The 22,761-nt window shown below is 37.9% G+C and overlaps 1 protein-coding gene across 19 annotated transcripts in view; it reads right to left on the bottom strand.

Moving 5' to 3' along the window:
• LOC131688755 (plasma membrane calcium-transporting ATPase 1) overlaps positions 1 to 22,761 on the bottom strand; it is a 163,631-nt gene that overhangs the window by 117,481 nt on the left and 23,389 nt on the right. The gene's annotated exons all lie outside the window — the stretch shown is intronic.

Genomic DNA, 22,761 nt, shown 5'->3' with positions numbered 1-22,761 from the left:
TAGCGATCCGCTGAATAAGGGTTCAACTTGAGTAATTTCGCTTCGTTTATTGCGCTTTGTGTAGCATGTGCAGAATCATTATCGTTTCATTTATTATTTGCGGGTCGGGTCGAAGCATGCAATTTACGGATACAGCAAACCATAGGGGACCTGGTCCATTTCGGCGAAATCGTGAAAAGTAAGTTTGGCATATTCCTAGGTGTTCACTTCAGTTCTGACATAATTCACAGAACTTGACGTTTCTCCGTTGTCGTGGGTGTGGGTGATTTTACACGAACTCGCCAGACTTTTACGATGTGTTAGGTCCTTACCGAACGAGGACGATCAGATTGTATACGATCCACCAATGAAGGCGCTCCCTTGTATCTTTTAATGGTATTGTAAATAAAACTAGGCAAGACCCCTAAAAACTATGAACATTTGAACATTGCATTAGAACAGCCGCATTCCAAAATCGCTTTACTGAAAATTTCCGAAATTGCCTCATCGCGTGTTGGAAGTAAAAACCAACTGACAGTAAATCGCCTCATTTGTCAATGCATACAATATTACAATGATTCAATTAAACACAAATAACTGGCCGACCACAAAATATGACCATCACCTTGATGCCAAAGAGAAAGTTACATGAAATGTTATGAGCCTTCTGAAAAACTTATTGTTGTTGATGGAGAAACGCGAATAACTTCTGAAAACGTCGTAATAAAACAAAAGAATTGTTTTGTTAAAACAAAATTTAAGATATCTCGAGAACTACTACATTTCAGAAAATTTTTGTTATGAGCATTTTGATATAAAATAGCGTTTAGAATCATAATTAAAAAAGAAAATTGTATTTTTGATTGCAAATAGTATGAATTATAAAAATATGTCAAAAGTTGTTGTAAGGAAAACTTTTTTATTGAAAGCTTCTCCATGATCCACATATACTGAAAAAGTTTCTTTTACGTATTTAAAACAATAAACATTTGATTTTTGACATTTTATGATGGGGTAACGCGAATAACTTTTAAAAAGGGCATAATCACATGAATTAACTGTTTTTGTTAGAACAAAATTCCGAATATCTCGGAAACTATCGCATTTTGGAAGATTTTTGTTAAATGCATTTCGATTTAAAATGATACTTAGAAGTATATTCTGTAATAAAATTACAGTTTTGTATGTCAATTAGTATGAAATTCAAGAACACGTGTGAAGTTATTGTTACAAAAACCTTTTTATCGATAAGTTCTCGATCATACAATCTCAATCAAAATGTTTCTTTTCTTTTTAGGTTTTTGTTGACAAAATATAAAAAAATAGAAAACATGGGTTTGTTGCAATTTAAATTTTTAACACAAATTTTTGTTTTTGTGAAAAACTACACACCTTTTTTTCAGTGTATATTTTTTCGTGCATAAATACTTATTCCCTGAAACTCGTTCTCGGATAGTTTTGCTGTATAAAATACAATACATAATCGAACAAAAAAAATTGCACAATGATGCACGTAGAAATGTTTACGCCCTTTTAAAAACTTACTCTTTAGTCAAAATAATCTTACTGATTGTGGAAAATTTTTAGTCTTCCATGCCGGTGAAACGTGTAAAGTTTCACAGGAATCTAAGATGGTCGGTCACGATTTTAAATATTTTCGGAAGAATCTTCGTGGAATTCCTCAACTGTCGGTGGTTCGGAGTTGAAATTGCATTTGTTCATAAAATAAGAATTCCCGTAACAATTTAATAAACAATCATAATTTCTCGGAAACAGGTTGTCCAGAGAAATACGCACAGGATAACATTTCGGAGAGTTGCATAGACTGTATCACCAATTAAGATGACTCCACATTTGTGTAACTTTATACCCCATCCCGATCAGAAACACATAACAGAAATATTTCAAAACTATATCTCGTATTGCTACTTGTTATATATTTCTGTTATTTTAACTACTAACGAGACCTAATTTATAACACAATAATAATATACCAATTGCGGTATCTCCAACCGCGTTCGTTGATTCTTTTTGTAAATTTACTTGTTCAACCACAGAATAACAACTACGAATTGTACGGTCATCATGCTCATCAAATCAACTGATTGACAAAGCAAATTTGGATTTGCTTCACTATACATGATATTCATCGCGTGGAATATGTTTATTGTCACTAGTTTCGTGAATTTTCGTTTGAACTAATGACAGTCAATTTGCTCTAATAAATCTGATCCATAATGAATGTGCTTATACACAATTCAATAACGTTAAATCTTCTGCAGGGTGTTTTGTGTTAGATACTATTTTCAGCTCATAAACATTATCGACTGTAACCCTGCATACACACCTCATCCCGGACACCACTCCTCACAACATTAAGTTACGAATCAAGCAACCCTCATTAGTGTTCATAGTTTAGATATTCTTTTACTCAGCTCCACAAAGTACGCTCCAAACAGTACATTCGTAGCAGTGCAATCGCAGGCAACGTAGAATCCAACAATACCTTGCCATACGGTAGCCGTTCACCCGCCTGCAAAGTGGCAGCCCGGTGGCGGTGATTGATATGTGCCATTTGGGGGACATAAAGAGCATAATAAGTCTACCTATACACTGGGCACAAGCACAACAACAGCTTATAAAGACATTGGATGACACACATAACAACAAGCCAACCACCACCACTGAGTCAGCGTACTGCTGGGATCGAGACCTTTGCAGAACTCTATTTTAACACCATGGGTGGATAGAAGGAATGATGGTGCTTTTCTCTCTCTCTCTTACTTTGTTTGTAGGTCGTTCGATACCCACCAGGCACGTGAGGGACGCCCAATGCTTATCAGGCGTCATTACTTTTCAAAGTGAAGCATGGTGGGTAACAAAAAGCACCGAAAGAGAAACTCGCCAAACCGGTCAATTATCACTTCGAGGGAAGCAAACACAACAATTCTAGTAAAGGAATTGCTTCTTATCAGGTTTATGTCTGGTTCATGCCGCGGCGGTTGGTTACTGCGTCATGAATCATAATGCCAATGTCCCTCAGGCTAATTGGTGGGTTCGGGATATTTGAGTTTTAGTCGCTTGGTATGGTTTGCAGTCATTATTTATTAGTGGTTGTTCAAACTGGAAATAATTGAAAAAGTACCACAACCGGAGCGTTGAGCTTACATTGGGTGTTTCTATTAATTGAATTTCTTAAACTTTTTCCAAAAATAGATTGCAGTAAGTTTTAGAATATGGCTTGATTTGAAATATAGAATATTATAGGTCCCACCGAGTTTTGTTTTCAAAGCACAACTATAATGATCATACAGTGAAGACACAATTTTGTCAGTCCCCAGATTTTGTCAGCGTTTTGACTCGATTTCGTCGGTCTCGTACGAAAATCTCTTTGATGAATTTTAGGGAACCATTCATAAATTATGTAACACTTATAGGAGGAGGGGGTACGACAAATGTGGTATGTTGTGATATAGAGGGGAGAGTAAACCTGAATGTTACGTAACATATTTTACCGAATAATTTTTGTTTAAGAATTTGTTACGTACTAGAGGAGGTGACAATTTGTCACATGTGGAAGGGGAAGCCAATTTTTGCATTTCATAATTTATTAACTCCAACTATTTCCAATACATGAAAATGCTTTGTTGCAGAAGACGAGGAATGAATTCGTTCATTGTACGACAACTTTTTGTCTATTCACGAAATTATTTTTTCAATGTAAACAAATTTCGTTTTGTTTTTTTTTTCGATGACCGTGCAATCGCAGCATAAAAATAGTCATGGTGCAGAAGAGATTGACCGCAAAATGTTCACAATTTATTTACGTTACCCACCCTCACCACCTCTTTTCAATGCTTTGGCATTATGTTCGCTTGATATAAATATTCTTGACATTCTTTCTTACGACAAAGTTTTAACATACCTCGCTAGTTAACCCTAGAACGTTGCTAGAACTGGGGTACAAATGTACCCCTCGCGTTTGATCGCAATTTTCGCAGGTAAAAATGCAAACAAAAGAAATGCATAATACATCATTTTCTTCATTTTTTAATTGCGAAAACAGCTGTGTAAGTGAATGTACGGAATTTATTGAATCAATGATACATAAATTGGTTTCAACAAAAAGAAAGTGAAAACATCGTGGTTTTGACTTTTTTCACAAAAATTACTATAACTGCGAATTTTCCACGGATTTGAAAAAAATCAAAGCATTATAAAAGTTGGAAGAATAGTCCAGAAATTATATAAAATGAAATTTCGACATTTTTGAAAAAGTGCTATTATTTTGAAGATTGAAAGTTTAAAAATCGGGGTTTGGAAAATACCACGAAATGGGGTGGAAATTGAAATGAAAAAAAAATTTCTGACCAGTAATACATTGGCAACACGCAACGTTACTGTTACAGCAAATTATACTTGCGTTACTGTGCGTAAATTATACTTGTGAGCCATTGTTTTGAAAAACTAACAAATAAACAATAAAACAATAAAAATCAGCAAAACTGAGAACGATTTTTTTATCTACTTCAAAATTAAATTAACCCAGAACTAATCTTGTTTGGAAATGGAAAATGCAAGCTTATTAAAAACGCCGCCGTGAAATCAGTGCTTTTGACCGGGCCATGAGGCCAAGTGATAGATAGTGACTGGCATCAAGCTGCTGCTATCTGAGGAAGTATAAGTATCAACATCAACATGGAAGCTAGTACCGACGGAGCGATCCTTACAGTGGAGCCACAACCAAAGGCTTGAAAATTCAGAGAATAATGTGCAAGCAACATCAGCTGTTTTGGTGGACACAAGACACTATGATAGATGTTTCACCGGTGAGATTGTTCCGATAACAACATATATTTTCATAATAGGATCTTCGGTTTGTTTCGGTTTTATTAGATTCAAACGGTTTCAGGAGCGAGTAAAGGCGCTTTATCCTAGGCATATTAGCCAGGGCAAGGTGTAAATACCTCTGTCTCATCCCAAAGAACCAAAGGAGTGACATTTACCTTCTCAGCAAAGTCACTACCAACGATTTATCATATCCCCTTCAAACGGAAACGGTTGGTACGGTTGTCCTCGTTTCTTCTTCCTTTGAGATTCGAAATGACTCGTTAATCAAATAATTCATTAATTGAATAATTTAATTACCGTTTAATTTTGAAACATCTTTCAACCCCACTCTGCACAGTAGGCCTGGCCGTTTTAATATTTGCGACACATGAAAATATGCTTCAAATATTAATATTGACAAGAAAAACACTATAGAATAACTGTAGTGTTTTCCAGGATGCTTTTCAATACTGGCTGTGTAAGGGTTAGAATAGAATAGAATAGAATAGAATACTTAAAAATTAAGTTAACCCATTCATTCCCATGTTGTTTGTGGACAACAACGTTTTTTTAACAGCTATAACTTTTGAATGAGGCAAGATTGACTCGCAAAAACAAGTAAGGCTAATAAATGTGACTATTGCCTTTCATTTGAGCATAAATAGTTACAAGGATCAGCTCTAAAACTGCAGTTAGGGACCATTCATAAATTACGTAACGCTTTTAGGGGGGGAGGGGGTACGACATGTTGTGACAAATTGTGACATAGGGGGGAGGGGGTGTTAACTAGATCGTTACGTAACATGTTTTCATCGAAGAAAAAAAAATTTTTCTTAGAATTTGTTACGTAACAGGGGAGGGGGGGATGGAAAATTTTGTGACAATTTGTTACATAGGGGGAGGGGGAGTCAATTTTGGGCTATTTTTGCGTTACGTAATTTATGAATGGTCCCTTATTGCAATTAGTCTGATTGGATTCCGATGGAGCAGCGCTGCCAGGGATAGTTTACGTTGACGACGGAAAATGAATTTTTAATATATCTTCGTTATGGTGCAATATTTTTGAAAACTGATAAAACTTATCAATTTAGACTGTCTTTGGCGACGTTTTTTCATGCAATTGGACTATTGTAAATTTTTCAGGAGAATTATATTGAGCATTGGACGGCAAAAATTGAGGAGCTACTAGCACTGCAAGGGAAGCACCTATCTTTATGAAAAAAAACTTTTCATGTTTCTTGATTTTACCGTTTTCAAGGGAAAATAGTTTTGAAACCCTACATGCGCTAAAAAAAAGTTGGGCATGAAAGGGTTAAATTAATTGAATAAATGATTAAAAACCATTATATAATACTAATTTTTACTTACGTAGTAAAACAACTAGTATTTAAACTGGTATTGTCATGAGTCACATTTGCACTGACTGAACGAAACCTGACGAAACACTAACGGCAACCGTACACTGGGGTACAAATGTACTCCACGCCCACTTTAACACCTGCTTCCACGAAAGCTATAAGCAAACTGGCTATACCACCTTTCCCTACTGTTACTAGGAACCAAGCCCGATGAGAGGGGGGTCAGCCAGGACAATTGCCATGGGGCCCGGGACGTATTTGGGGGCCCGCGTTTTTACCCGGTAGATGGGCGAACACATTCGGTATTCATAGAAGAGCGTCTTATTAAATTATTGTATGATGGAAGCGTAAAAAATGAAAACTTTATTTGATAGTTGACATTTGTTAAAACAAACGTTCTTAAGGGAATTGTCTCTTTATGTACAAGTTAAAAAAAAGTGAGTTTTATTACTTGAATCGAGGAATACACTACGAAATATTGAGAAGCCAATTCAAAGTATGTTCGAAGAACAGAAAGCAATAGAGCGTCAAACAGGAATGCACGGACAAACGCATCCGTCCTCTTCTACGTTCTCTTCTTTGCTGGTTGTGCTGGTTGTTGGCGTGGAGATACTGGGCGTGATTGTTGTTGAGTGAATATTTGTTCCTGTCAGAGCCGTGGATATTGATTTTGTAGCCGTTTGTGGTTTGGTATAAGATAACGGTGTACTGTTTACGGTTATAGCAGGTGGGCTTTTTGTTCTTTTGCATAAAGTTTTCCATGGTGTAGTGTCTTTTTGCAGAATTCGTGCATAGGAATCTTCCATGGGCGCATAATCATTAATCAGTGTTGTCTGATGAAACGTCCCATTTTCGATTGATCCGCATAAAATGGTTACGTATGAAGGAGTTGGTTTGTACGGTTTGTACTCAGCATAACAACAACGTTAGGGACATCCGGAAAAATGTAAAGTTTCAGCTGTTATGAAAAGCACTTCTCCGTATCTTGACATAAAATTGTTAATCACGATGTCAGGGGTGTGTGGAGATAATTCATGTAAGCGTATCTCTGCACATTTAGTAATTGTTTCACTTCTCGAGTAGCTGATCTTACAGGACATTTCCAAAAATCAATAGCAACACAATTCGTTTGCAGTCATTTTTACTGTGTATCTATAGCGGAACGATTTTTAGTTTCTACTCTGGGCGAGATGAGAAGATAGATTGAGCTTAACTAACCGTTGAATAAAATGGTTAATTTTTATAATTGTGTATTGTTATAGCACGTACTAGTATTTCCCCTCCAAAAATGCATTGTGTTGAGATAGAACGGTGATTTTGGGTCTCACCAAAGATGCGTGTGATGTCTATAAGAACCCAATTATAATGTGCGAAATAAAGAAAGATAAAGAAATCAAATAAGTTCAGCTCATGCGACAGCAGCAGTGCTCAATTGCCTACTGTACTCACAGTTGTTTTATTTGCGTCTGATTACTGTTTTCTGTGTCTAAATTGTTGTCGCGTTCCTTGAGACCTATTGTTAAAAGTACAAATGGAGCTAAAGATGGCCAATGTTTACACCATACAATTTCACCATGTTAGACATAGCGTGCTGATTATGTATCAGACCATCAATGGAACAGAAGCGTTTGTTTCGCGAAACGAAATATATCCGCTCACTGTTAAAATACAAATTCTAAATCTCTCCGTGGGTTGGAAGTATTATTCCTGCTATTGTAGCACCTGCAGATCCTATTTTCCTTACCCCTAACATTACCACTTCCCCAATCCTTCCCATCAGGAAAATGATGAAAAAACGGTTCATGGCAAGGTACAGATCTCCGATCTACATGGGGAATGTGCCATTTGAGCCAGACGCTACTGATTCCTGAATACCCACATATTTAAAAACTTGTAACCATGCGGCAATTTTACCCTATTTGAATACCGCGGAATAAGAAGCTGTCGAAATTCGCCTGTCTGGCACGCGATCTGTAGATGAGGCAATATGTGTCAACCGGGATCTAATAGAAACCACGGACTCACGAGTTTCATATGGCTGAAGAGATACTAAGTCATACTGCACTAGACGAATTAGGTTTAAAAGGGCCCGGCGGTAATACAAGCCCGACGCGGCTCTCGACGGCCCTGCTAGGAACCCTAAATTGAATTATGGTTAGGATCCCAGGTCGATAAATGCCGAATTCTCGTCTTCACACGGCTCCAAAGGCGTGGGGTACATTTGTACCCCAGTGCAACATTCTAGGGTTAAACTGATTCACTGAAACGGCTCACAGTGTCGCCTAGACACCTCAAAATTTTTATTTTGCATTTTTTATGATTTATTTTTTTTCCTGCTTGCAAACTGGTTAGTTAATTAGAGTCTTCTCAAAAGATTAAGTCTCGAGGACGAAAGTTCGAAGAACTAGATTATGAACTCTGAAAAAACGGAATTCAAACCTATGTTATTCAAATGAATGTATCTTTTTAGATAAGATTCCGACTAGGATCGGCAATGGTTAGCTATTTTCGTCATATCACTTTTATAAAGTGATTCATCATCTTTGAAAATCAGCCTTCTCGGTTATACAACTATTTTTACTGATCTTATTTTAATGCAAATTATTATTATTATTATTTATTAAGGCTTTAACCTCGAGGGTCATTCGCCTTTTTGAAATAAAAATGCCTCAAAAATATTTTTTTTTTAAATTCGTTCAAAATAGATATAAAAAAATATAGACAGTCGAATATTATTTCTGCCGACTATCCTGGGCGCACTGCTTTCCGCTTCTTGTGTTGATTTTCTTTCTTGGTGGTGAGCGATGGTCGGGTGTACTCTCTGCCGCTTGGTGATCATTCTGTCTGCCGTCCCCCTCGCTCGTGTTTGTGTCCATATCATCATCGCTAGATGGGGTCTGGTTGTCGCTGTTGGATTTTTGGTGCTTTTTGTGTTTTCGAGTGACTTTGATATAGCTGTCTTCTTTCTTAATTATTTCTTCCATGCGTACGTTAACTGTTGGCTTTGGCTTTGAGATGCCGTGAAATATTGTTTGTCCGGCATTCATTTTTTGGCCGGCTGTCTGTTGTTTATCAGCAAATGTTGAAAGCTGTTTGGTAGTGGTGGTTGTAGATGAGATTTCTTTAGTTGTTTTGGTGCAAGGTTTACCGTAGTGTGCCGTCTGATTATAGAACTGGCACGTGGGCATCTGCACAGGGTATGTGGATAGGGTTCTTTGTATGGGATGATTTGCCCTCGAAAGTCAAGTAAGACGGTACAGGTTGGTACAGCCGCATTCGCATCACTCGAACACCGTTGAGTACCAAATCATGGAGGCGTATTTCAGTTAGATCGAGGTCCATGTACACGGGGATCTTGGTTTTGACGTTTTCATATGCAACGTAATGTTGCATATTGTTCTTTGCTACGATGCTCTCTGCCTCGACTAAGGAGTTGAACGTTATAAGAACTACTTGCCTCGTGTGGTGAAGCTGGACGTGTGAAACCTCTGTAAGATCAAGTTCCATTTTCACCTTGACCAACTGTTCCGCCTCGCCCACTGGAGGTCTAAGACGAGTATGCGAAAAATCAATCGCGATTGCGTTCTCCCGTAATGGGCGAAATTTATTTTGTGGAACACTCATTTCACTCACAGTTAGGAGCAACGGAACTTTCCTGTTTCTATATGTTACACGTACGATAATGCAAATAATTAAGCAGTCTTTATTTCGTTATGTTATGAATTACACATATGTTGTCGCATGTAATTTTGAATGTTCTTTGATTTGATGGCATTGTAAGGAAACACGTATTCGCCGGTTGATGCCAATCATGCTGACATTTCTTTAGACTGAGCAAACTAATTTAATTTCTTTGTTTGTTTAGTGTTTATTTGACCAACTAGGAAACTAATGCATTGGGTATTCAATGCGCGTGGGGAATACGCATGGTCTTGTCTGAGTGAATGATGACTTTTGAATAGTGCATAAGGGTTGAGATTTAACAATTCTCAAGAAGAATTCAAAGCCAATTACCAATTTTCGGTAATCATATCAGCACGAAGAACAAATGTTTTATTGTCATATTTATAGATATGCTTTTAGTCTATTAAATCATCAATAAATTATATTAGTTGTTCTTATTGTACTGAGTACTTGCATATGCTTTGGAATAGTAAAGTAGAATGGGGTCAAATAGGAATGGGGGTACAATATGTATAGGGCTATGTTACTGCAGAGATACTGTGTGAATTAGATGCACGATAACGAATATCGTTTGGACTGTTACTGTGGATCAGCTGTATTAGTTACGGCAATGAACGACGCGTGTTGTTCTGCGAAAACACAGTGTCATTCGTCCTAAGTACAGTACATTTAATCATTGTAAAAAAATGCGTAATGGGTTTTTTCTTACGTAAAAATTAATTCTGTTTTGCGTCGTTTTTTCGATATTTTTGTTTTTGAAAAAAATACATACATCAATATGAAACATACGCTTGGGGGCACGATAGGTCAGCCGTTTGGGGGCACTCTAGGTCACTACTGATCGTCTCACAGCTAAGCAACCATGTGAGCCGAAATTAACAACTTCAGTTCCACACTCTGGCGACGACGAGGACACCAAAACATTTACTTTCGCGGTCTCATGATTTTTTTTATCATTTGCCACTTCTCATTTTCTTGCCTGAATGACGTCAATTTAATTTTTACATTTTCGACAACTGTCTTGTGTCTTCCGTCCAGATTAAATTTTAAGAATAATCGTTACTTGCAATAAAATTTGTTGAGTGCCCTTGGTATATTGGTCATGAGCGATAATGAGGTCTGAGTGTATTGGGTCGAAGCTGCTTCAAAGGATATGATTTCAACAATACTGACTTACATAACTCCGCACTTGGAACTTCACGTATATTTGAACATTTTCAGATTATTCACAATTTTAAATTATTTTAGAGGAAATTGGGGAAAAATCAGCTCCAAATCTGGTTCATAAAGGATTAAACCAATATATATAACCAATTTTGGTCTTTTTGACAACTACACAGTGTACACTGTGCTAACAGAGTGTTTGTTCTACGGACAGGCAAAAGTAAAGTAAAGCGAGGTAAAATAATCAGTCTTTTTTCGAACAACTGATTGTACAATAGCATATGCTGCAAAGGTGAAAACTACACTAAGCTTGCAGTTGCATGATGCTCCATCGAAAGTAGAGAAAAGAGCTATACATTTACTGGTATTTGCACACCGACACCCAAAACGTGCACAACCATAAACTTAAAACAGATGTACAAAACCGCACCCCTTTCGATGCAGCTGGAACCTAATTAGCTGACCTAGTCCAGTTCAGTTCTGTCCCAAGGCCAAATCGAAATTTAATAAACCATGATAAAAATATCATTTCTTACCCGACCAATCCCATTCCCATCACAGCTCGGGTCACATTTTCTTCCTTACACCAAAGCTATTAGAATGGAACATGGACGTGTATTTGCTGATTGCTTCCAATGAAAAATCACTCAACCTGCCACTAGAGTGCGCGATATCTCTCCCCCGCCTTGAACCCCTCGCTCAGTATCAGAATGAGTCGGTTCAAAAACGATTCTTCAAGTGCTTCCAATGGTCTACTCGACCGGCGAATGCATGACAATGCGGTCGTGAACTTTTGCCAAAACACGTGAGCTAAAGCGAGACAAAACCACCACCCTACGTGTCCTGGGGCCAGAGGAACGGATAAAATATTGCTCCAACACACCAAGGAACGAACGTTGAATTATAAATAATGATGAGCAAGCAAATGTTTTTTTTCTGTAGCCTCCTCCGCTTACCGCTGTCAGCGCCAGCATGGAACGATCTTGGCTCGATACCTTTGCCGGTTGGTCGTCGATAATAGTCGGTCGGTTGGTAGTCGATAAGTTCGTCCTCATTGGAGGTGTCGAGAGACGTTCAAAGGTGGCACCGGTAAGACGTTAAACAGCGACCCACGGGGCACGCGAGGGAGCATGGTGGTGCACATGTGTTTTGCTTCAAACCAATCCAGTAGTGTAATGATCTATTGGATAAATGGAGTTTCTCTGGGTCTATTTCGCACTATACATTCGCATTCGGCTTAGCTTTTGGTCACTATAACCACAGTCACTATAATACCTGCACAAGTCGTCTCTTTAGCTCTGCGTGCTGCTTTTAGATCTGGTGTATATATGTATACTCTTCACTGCACGCCACCTGCAATCGGAACCTACAAGGGTTTCAATCCACGTGACATGACCTGTTCGAGTATGTGCGAATGGGTGACGTCACATTTCGATAAACCAAGATTGCCTTGACCGATTGGCGGGTTGAAACATTACACAGGCCAGGCGAAACGAAGGAATGAAGAAAAATAACAACCCCAAGGATTGAGGTGCAGCGTTTAGCTTCTGTTGACTTATTGTTTAAATTAGAAACACACTGATCGGAGAAACAGTTTTACCAGCAGCCAATCGAGGCCAAAAGCATTCGAGCATTTGTCAGAATCAGTTCAATATGTCGTGAAATCGACAGTGAAATATGGATAATCGGATAAACATTGTGTCTCAACATTCGCTATAAATGCTGACATTGAGGGATGTGCTTATTGCCCAGGCCAGGATCGGGCGGTGAATTTTCTGGCAAACCAATCCTGTTTAGATTATTGAAACCGAACGTATGTCACGAGCAGTAATTTTTCAAGGTTTGCGTAGGATCGTGCGCTAATCGGGTTACGTAATGCATACTGAACTCGTAGTTTACTAATCTTCAATTTCACATGTTTATTCCAGCGTGGTATGTACGGTAATTGTTTACTTCAGTGGGGTTCGTTTATGTTTCTGAATAATCAAACTCAATCTTTCTCGCTATCGTCATAATACGATGAAACCTACGTGTTGTTTCCGGTAGTCAAGATCTACCGTCACCGTTACTAAAACGCGTGTTTAAACCAGTTTATAGCCTGTCGCAATGTTTTTTATAATAATTGTAAGATCATAAATGTTAATATATACTCTCGAAATGAACACCGTGCTGAATTACTCTCAGCAATGCGAGAATAGTGTTTTGTAAATTTGTCAATAAATTGATATGAGTCAAGTATTTTTTCCATTATTTTATATTAAGATTCGTAACGGATAACGTGACCACTTCTTATCTTTCTGGGTCTGAGTTCAATACCAGTCAAAGTCGTTGAAATTTTCTGAGGTGAAAAACCTTCTGTCACGCCTTTCTTTGGAAAGGTAGTAAGTTTGCTGGTCCCGGTCCATGTGTGCATGCGCCTATATCTAGGGTCCAGATGGACAGAGAAAAAGGAATATTTTTTTATTGGATTTCAAGGTAGCGTACGATTCTGTGAAACGAAACGAACTGTGGCAGATAATGCTAGTTCATAGCTATTAGACAAAACTGATTAAAAGGACATAGGGTTTTTTCATCATGTTTTGACTTATCTTCAAAACAATGTATGCTTCTGTTGTGGGGGTGTTTTTTATAGTAAGGTTTAAAAGGCTTCAAAAGCCTGGCCTGTAGTGTATTGGCACTGTGTGGGACTCACGACTTACGTTCGTGCCTAACCACTAAAAACAATCCTTACTTTTCACGCCCTTCTTCCCCACGGAACTACTTCAAGGTATTACTTCGTGGGGGGATCGTTGTGCTTTCGTCGCACCTCTTTCTTTTGCTCTATCTCGGAGCCTTACTTGGTTCATGGAATGGCTCGACCTATGAGCTTTCATTTAACTCTCAATTCTTCTCTTACTTCTTGTCTCCTTCCATTACGTCGCCATTAGCTCTCGTTCCCGTGAGCCGGTTAGGTGCCGATTCTTTGAGCCATTTAGCTCATGTTTCCGTGAGTCATTCAGCTTCTGGCCTTATGACGATCTACTTGGATAGTGCCCAACGGTGAACTCACCCTACTCCGACCGATAGTTTCCCGACGAAGGAATTTCTCCCGACACCAAAACCCGCTTCCTTGAGCCATTTTGCTCCCAGCTTTGTCGAGATCAACTCCATTATTATCCTACTCCGACTGAGAGTTCCACGACAACGGAATTTCTTTCGTTACCGGTGTTTGTTTCGTGAGCCAATTAGCTCCCCCTTTTGTCCCAATTCAATCGGGTAGTCTACGGTGGTGAATCTACCCTACCGTACCCGGCGGCGGAATTTCTCCCGACATCCGATTTGTGGTTCCATGGTGGCATTATAGCCAATAACAGCGTCCCAGATATGCTCGTCTCAGCACATCTCTTCGACGATATTGTCCACTGTTATATCAGGCATACCCCTTCGGACTTCTTCGAACCTGGGGCATTCGAAGACCACGTGTTCCGGTGTCTCTTGCACGTTCACGTACTCCGAGCAAAAGGGTGACGAAGCGTGTCCGAACCGGTGTCGGTATGTCCGGTAGCATCCATGCCCGGACAAAAACTGCGTCAAATAGTAGTTCACTTCTCCATGCTTCCGGATGTGAGGGTGTGGATGGGCGTTTGTATGTTCCGGGGCGTTTTCAGGTTTGAGAGGTCGCGGACGTAAATGTGTGTAGATGATCACAAAGAGTTTTGGTGTTTGTATTTGAGTATTTGATCGTGAAGGCGTTTGTATGTCGCGAGTACTATCTTATATGAGTTCTTGAATATTCGTGTGGACCGCGAGTGTGACTTGAACGTACAGTTCAGAAAAGAGTTCCTATTCCCAGAGTTCCTAGCATATACCCTGAAAGTTGTCTAGTGCATGCAAGCGCAATTGAAAAAAAATCCGACTGAAAGCATGGACGTAGGCTACTAAGACCAAAGATAGATGCTTCCGGAAGTGACATCCTACTCCGACTGAGAGTTCCACGACAACGGAATTTCTTTCGTTACCGGTGTTTGTTTCGTGAGCCAATTAGCTCCCCCTTTTGTCCCAATTCAATCGGGTAGTCTACGGTGGTGAATCTACCCTACCGTACCCGGCGGCGGAATTTCTCCCGACATCCGATTTGTGGTTCCATGGTGGCATTATAGCCAATAACAGCGTCCCAGATATGCTCGTCTCAGCACATCTCTTCGACGATATTGTCCACTGTTATATCAGGCATACCCCTTCGGACTTCTTCGAACCTGGGGCATTCGAAGACCACGTGTTCCGGTGTCTCTTGCACGTTCACGTACTCCGAGCAAAAGGGTGACGAAGCGTGTCCGAACCGGTGTCGGTATGTCCGGTAGCATCCATGCCCGGACAAAAACTGCGTCAAATAGTAGTTCACTTCTCCATGCTTCCGGATGTGAGGGTGTGGATGGGCGTTTGTATGTTCCGGGGCGTTTTCAGGTTTGAGAGGTCGCGGACGTAAATGTGTGTAGATGATCACAAAGAGTTTTGGTGTTTGTATTTGAGTATTTGATCGTGAAGGCGTTTGTATGTCGCGAGTACTATCTTATATGAGTTCTTGAATATTCGTGTGGACCGCGAGTGTGACTTGAACGTACAGTTCAGAAAAGAGTTCCTATTCCCAGAGTTCCTAGCATATACCCTGAAAGTTGTCTAGTGCATGCAAGCGCAATTGAAAAAAAATCCGACTGAAAGCATGGACGTAGGCTACTAAGACCAAAGATAGATGCTTCCGGAAGTGACTCAGGTTCGCGAGGGTCACGCGTTTGTATAATCACACTTGACCATTCACCATTCAAATTCGTAGGTGGTAAAAAGGTTACTTAATCACTGGGGCACTTATTTGTTTACGAGATTGTGGACCTAGACCTTTGTGACCAGGGTTGTATTATCGCGTAGAACTCGAGCGATTGTATGCTAATGGGGTGGATCACGAGGGCGTGTGTGTTGTGTGTATGTACCTTCGGGTGTATACATTCGTTTGTATAATCGTGTCACCACTTGCATATTCGTGTGGGCTTAACCCTTTATAAGGACCAGAGTTTGGGGCTATTAATGGATGTTATATTAATAGAAACACGGTTCTTTCACTCAGTTTAGAATATATTTACATTTATTTCGTAATAAAATAATGTTTTGAAAATATACTTGGTACCGCCCGTACCGCCGTTAGAAAACGTCAGTCTTCGTAAAGTTTGATGTATTTCCAACAAGATTGGTAGAAATATAAAGACAAATCGAGCTGGATCGGAAATTCAGAAAGAAATTAAGGTGAGTTAGTGGTTGTTACCTGATTAACAGTAAATAACCCCTGGATTCTGAGGATAAGTTGACCACAGATTACAGACGTTCATTTATTCATTTAATTTTTTTCCTTACAATTTTTACCACTCATAAACCAAATTTCCGATTAAAAACAGTTGTTTTTACAAATTTGCATCACCAAGAGTATTTTTTTCAAAATCGAGCTAATTTTATTGTCCAAAAGGAAATCGCCGTATTTTTTTCAAAAAACTCTTTACCAATCTGACACTTTTCACTGTATCTCAATAAAAAGTAATAAGAAGAGTTGCCAGACTCCTAACAAGTAGATTTCATAAGATTGGAACACTTCTCACTCCATATTTCTGCGTTATGAACGAAACGAAAAGGTGCCAATATAGTTGCCACTGCCTTATAAAGGGTTAAACATACTTGCGCGATCCGCTGTTTTGAGTGCACTGTTCAGACCTGAACGGGATTGAGTTTCCCAACATCAGTAGAGTATCCGGCCATGGTGCCCTGAGACGTCTATTGTATATAAATTTGATTTTTGTAGACGAAGATGAAAGGTATGGGCCTGAGCTGCAAGATTAGCAGGACGCTAGCATTGATAGACGGTGAGTGTAAGTTTAAGCCTCCTTGGCATTTTGGTAGTAATAATATTTCGAAGGCAATGGGGAATGAATGATTGCGTATCAGATTTAGATCAGATCAGAATTACAAATTTCCTGCGTAAGATTAAGATTTCTGGAGTTGTTCATCCACATACATGTTTGTACTACCCATCTATGGGTAGTGCCCATAGAACCGCAAGTGTTTGTTTTCTGGTTGTTAAGTTTTGCTCCAGAAACAGCTGCGAAATCGGCAAAGATGTTTAATTATTGTTTATGAATGCAAGTAACTGAAATTCACTTCCGATAAACATAGAGATGTCATCCACGAATCCATTCAATACTGCGTTAAGGAATTGTCTCCGCAGTTTATCGAGGTCGCAAATAGATAACGAGCAAAATCATTGAAACCGGAACACCTTGGCGCACTGACCTTTGAATTTTGATCTCACTTCCGCAACGCGTTTTTATAACCATGTAGTCATTAACATATTGCCGTGTGCCGAGTGTCGCCGAGGATGAAAACGAAAAGAAAGAAACAACACGCCGAAAAAGAAAAATACAAAGGAAGAAACAACAAATTCATTAGACATTCATGCAGTATAGGTTAGATGACCTTTACGACTGGTATAGGGGAACATGGGGAGACTTGACCAGGTTTTCAACCAAACCTGCATAAAATTCTAAAAAAGTTTTCAATCCTTCAAAAGTCATTGAGATATAACGTGCAAAGTTCAGAGTTTTTAATTTATGTTATAAGTTTTTCTGTGAACGTTTTTGTTTTGGTCAAGATCTGAGACGACTTGACCAAGAGAAGTGTGAAAAATCTGAACGAAAGATAATGACATAAAACATACTGTAATCCTTTTTTACATATAGTCGAGATCTTAAGGTAGCAGTTAAAAAAATAGAAAAGGGTTGTTTTTCATGAATTTCTATTTTTTTAAATGCAATTTCTTTTACAGATTAACTGTGCTGATTACATTGCATGTTCACACATCACGAAATCTGCAATATCACTCCTAACTTTGTGTACTCGTACTAAAATAGAAAGTCTGATGTTGGAGGTGAGATTTGTTAGTGACGTGATTAACAATAAAAGTGAGTACTACAGAATAGTATCAGAAATCAGAAATTGTGTATCTTTCTTCAGCTTATTGCTGCTTTGTCAAGTCTCTCCATAAATTCTTGGTCAAGTCTCCCCAACAACAGTTATTGCGTTCAATGTTGTGCAAACTTTTCCAATGTTCCGATTTATGTAAAACCATTTCACTATTTCATAAGGAATAAGATGATCTATGAGTACTTTAAAAGTAATTATTAGTCGAGTAGATATGCCCATACAGTAAGATTCCGTTTTTGGCACGTTCCGTTTTTGGCATGCTCAATTTTTTGCAACAAAAAGGTTCCGTTTTTGGCAACAAAGGGGTTCCGTTTTTGGCAACATTGTTGTTGTACATAGTAAATCTTTTACAAAATGCTCATACGCATTTGGTTGTAATAATTGATATCACTTTTGACTTTTTCCAGACATGGGAGTCATATTTACTACATTTTATGGGGGCGGGCATAGCAAATAAAATTATATTTACTGATTTTCTTCTATCATTTCATTTCATATCACATATTCTTATATAATTACTGTTGTTGTAACATTTATGATGTAACAAATTGAAAATAAAAGCTTTAAAAGTAAGGTTCCATTTTTAGCACGGTTCCTGTTTTGGCAACTGAAAAAAATATATTGTTGCCAAAAACGGAATCCTACTGTACAAAGTTTGATAAAAAAAATATGACATCATTTAATGCAAATTTATTAGTTACGGAATATTTTCTATAAATAAAGGATTTTTCAATCCAAACTTTTAAAATTATCTTAAGAGATAGAAACAAGTATAAAAATACTTTTGAGACATTTTTAAGAACCTAACAGCACACGTCATAGCCAATAATAAAATTCTGCGGTTGGTCAAGTCTCCCCATGTTCCCCTATTACAGTATATTAGAGAGAGAGACATTAGATATTTTGACAACCTTGCGCAGAATGGCAAATAATTGAAATGAAGGGCGAGAAAGGCAAAAACATTCAGCACATGAAAAAAAGGCATTAGTATTCCGAACACTAGGTACATAGTAGAAACACTAACTAAAGGCTGGACTTGGATAGTAGAAACACTAACTTTGGGCTGGTGAGAGCACGAAAAGGCAACATAAAAAGGCCCAACAAGCCCAATAAACATATTAAAACAACTTTGAAGATGTTTGTAATACCGTCCATCCGATCAGTCTAAGAGAGGGATGAACAAAATCGTTTTCAATTGCATCAAAAGAATACAACCTACATAAATTTCGCAAAAAAAGATGAGTCAAGGACTAATTAATTGAACAAGTTATTCAACAAAAATAATTAATGGGATAACTTCAACGGTTCTTGAGACATTCATAGTATTGACTTCAGAGACATGGTTCCGAGTAAAAAAACACGTGTAAAGTTTTGTGCACCATTTGCTTGAAGATAAAAAGTTACTACGCTAAAAATAATTTATTTCCATGAATAACAGTCCGCTTTGCTTGAAATTTTCGGAGAACAATTTTTTTGACATTGGAAGGATTGAAGCAGAGCGATGCATAATTTAATGTTCCACATAGCACTCGAATAAGGGATACGAAAATCTGTGTGCAAAGACTGGAACTTACATTACGAAATTTCATGTGCTGCTCGGTTTCGTGTACGACACCACCAGAATTGGCGTTAATCGCAGATCAGTAGAAGAGGTGTTTTTCACTTTATAAGAGAGATTGCGAGAATCGTTGGAGTAAGTTTTCTTTTTTTTTAATGAAAAATCATCATCAATTCTAAGAAACACCCGGTTTTATGAATCCAGATTGCAAAAGGGCCAGACTTTAGTAGTTGAAAGAGAACAAGACAGCCCAAATTTTATATCAACGATAGCGTTTTAATTGGCGAGAAAAAATTGTTCACACTTACACACACAACTTTTTCTGAGGTCTTAGTGGAATTCAGTGCTTTACAGTATTTTTACTGAACAAGTTGAAAATTTCGATTGGTTCGGACCCCTGGATCCGTCTCTGTAAAATGCACTTGCCCTTCATTACTAAAAACCTCTAGTATTTCGACTAGACTAATACGTACACCGAAGAAGACTATACGTTGTAATCGAAATTCTAGTAGTATCTCTTGTTAATAGTTAAGTGCAAGTGCATTTTATTATAACATACGTAGTTGAATTAAAAGGAAGACTTAAAAAATTGACATCCCTGCGTGAATTTGAAAGAGAAACGAAATTCAATTCATGCCCACCACGATGAATGAAATGTTTCGTTCGTTTCCCTTGTCATTCGTTGTCCCGACACAGAGCATTGTGGTACGGACATGTTCAGTTTCAGAAGCAAACTGAATTTTTTTTCGATGCTAGCTCTGAGAGGGATTATTGAGGAATAGTCTACCAGATATAGATTACGCAGTTCACTTATGCTCGTAAATGTAGAAGATGCCAACTTCTACATTAAAAGTGTCCAAATAATAACAAATGACTGCTTTAGTTGGTGAAGGATTTTAATTTTTTTTTTTTGCACTCAAGCATTCGATTCGCCATAAAATTTCAGTTCAGTTAATGAATGAGGGAGGCGGTGAATCTGAATTTTGGTTTCGGTAAATACAAGCAGACATAGGTAACCGATTTTGAAATTTCGCAGCACTTAAGGCATCTGTGTTAAGTCCATATCAACATTTGAATAGGGCTAATCAGATTTGTAAACAAACTTTTGTTTTGCTGATTTCTCCTAATTTGTTATCATTTCAACACAGAAAACATTTGAAATTGATTCTACCAAGGATAAAGATGTTGATTCATGTGTATTTTTCATGAAATTCAACTCGGTAGCGGAATAATGAGCGAAATAAGTTTGTTTACAAAAGTCTCATTAGCCCTTTTGAAGAATTACTATGGAAGTGTGCTTAAAAGTTTGTTTAAATGAGTAGGAAGAACATTTTGGCCTGTTTTACCCGGTGCCATTGCATCCAACGTGCTAAAGGGCTAAAGCAAGGAAGGCCATATTACCCGTTATATCACGATAGATTTCAAACATTTAAAACGTTATACTGAACGGAAATATCATATTTTTATACCGTTCAGTTGAAAAAATGTTTACCAATTTTGCATTTCGAATTGTATATGACTTGCACTAATAACAAGGAAACTTTCCAAAGCGACGGTGTAAAAGTGAAAATACTCAGAGCAGAGCCACCAATAACTGAAAACCAAAATCTGGTTCAGTTCTAATCAAACGACCGCTGAACATTTGCCTGTACCACGATTCGTAGCTAACTGTTTGAAAACCATGAAGCTTCTGTTTCTGGAGCTACGAAGACCTGGTTGAATTGGTTGCTGATCTGATCTCAATTTATTTATTCCTTTCCGTGCCTATACAGGCGGCATTAGGAATATCAAAAGATAGTAGCATTTAACCTCTTAATGAATCAATTACTGTGGATGTTGAAGTTGATGGATCCACACAAATTGGGGACAATTCTTCACATTAACGTCTGATGAAGACATACCTTCATGTACAAAATTTTAGCCGTGCTAAATATTACATTCAAGAACACTCTTTTTAACATGTGTACAGAAACTCTATTGAATCTCAATTTTAACCGGGATACACGGGGGTGCTTTCTAAGACACACTCACGGTGTCTTTGTCGAACAACTTTATTCAAAAAAATTCGGCATCTGTAAAACTTCGGGATATGAAAGAATGGACTTTTTCCTTTCATTTGAAAGTAAAATTAAAATATTCTGTCGGGGGGTCTAGAACAACTTTTTATTTTAAAGTTTTTTGATTGAAAACATAAGTTTTTTTATGAAAATAATTCGCATTTTTGCTACTAATTGGTACTATAGAAATTCAAAAAATATTAGAAGTGAGAATCTGATGAACAATCCCATTGTCTACAACTTCGTAGAACGCTATAAATCGATATAAAATCACCCGAGAAAGTTATTAAAATTTTATATTTTTAGGTATGCCCCGCGCCTATGGATTAAGAAGTTGATTAACAAGGACTTACACAAAATGTTGGGTTTAAATGAACAGCAAATTCAGATAAATTTCAATGTATACAAAGTTCCATTCTCAGCAGAAAAAATATATTTTCAGATTTCTCCGGGTCTAGGGCGAAAATGACACTTTATGAACAAGGAGGTGTGGAAAGGTGTTGCCCAAATTTCTTCGATAATCTTATACCTTTTCAAGATGTTGGTTAATGTAGTAAAGGATTTTATCATGCCTTTTTCATTTCTTTTCTCGCTCTAGGGGATAGCTAATGTAAACTAGAATGACCCTTCTTCCTGATCCTATCCTGCCTGGTAAAATACAATTGGCTTAAATTCAAACTTTATATTTGAATGAACTAAAGTAGACAGTTCGAGTCATTGTAATAAACGACGGATTTTATTGCAATTTTGGGTTGAGAATCCTGTTTGTCTTTATCAACATTAAAAGAAAGATGATTGAAAAAGAAAAGAAAAGCTCTTCGAGTTTTGGATCCATGTTTGTTATCTTTTGGGGTAGATTCATTTCATCAGAATTTATAGAAGCAGATTTTTGCTTGTCCTGAAATTTTATTACCAAATCGAGTACACTTCCTCGCAAATCTAAAAACTTTGATAAACATTTAATAGCTTTCTCTGGCGATTTTAGATCGCGATGTAGTTTTCTACAAAGTTGTACACAATGAAATTGTCCATCAGTTTCTCACTTTTGGTAATATTTGAATGTCTAAAGTACTACCTAGAGGCAAAAATGTTAACCAGTTTCATTGAAAAACCTAAGTTTTCAAACAAAAAA

Source organism: Topomyia yanbarensis, chromosome 3 (genome assembly GCF_030247195.1).
Source record: "Topomyia yanbarensis strain Yona2022 chromosome 3, ASM3024719v1, whole genome shotgun sequence".
Taxonomy (NCBI): Eukaryota; Metazoa; Arthropoda; class Insecta; order Diptera; family Culicidae; genus Topomyia; species Topomyia yanbarensis.
This window is presented reverse-complemented; position numbering and strand designations above follow the sequence as displayed.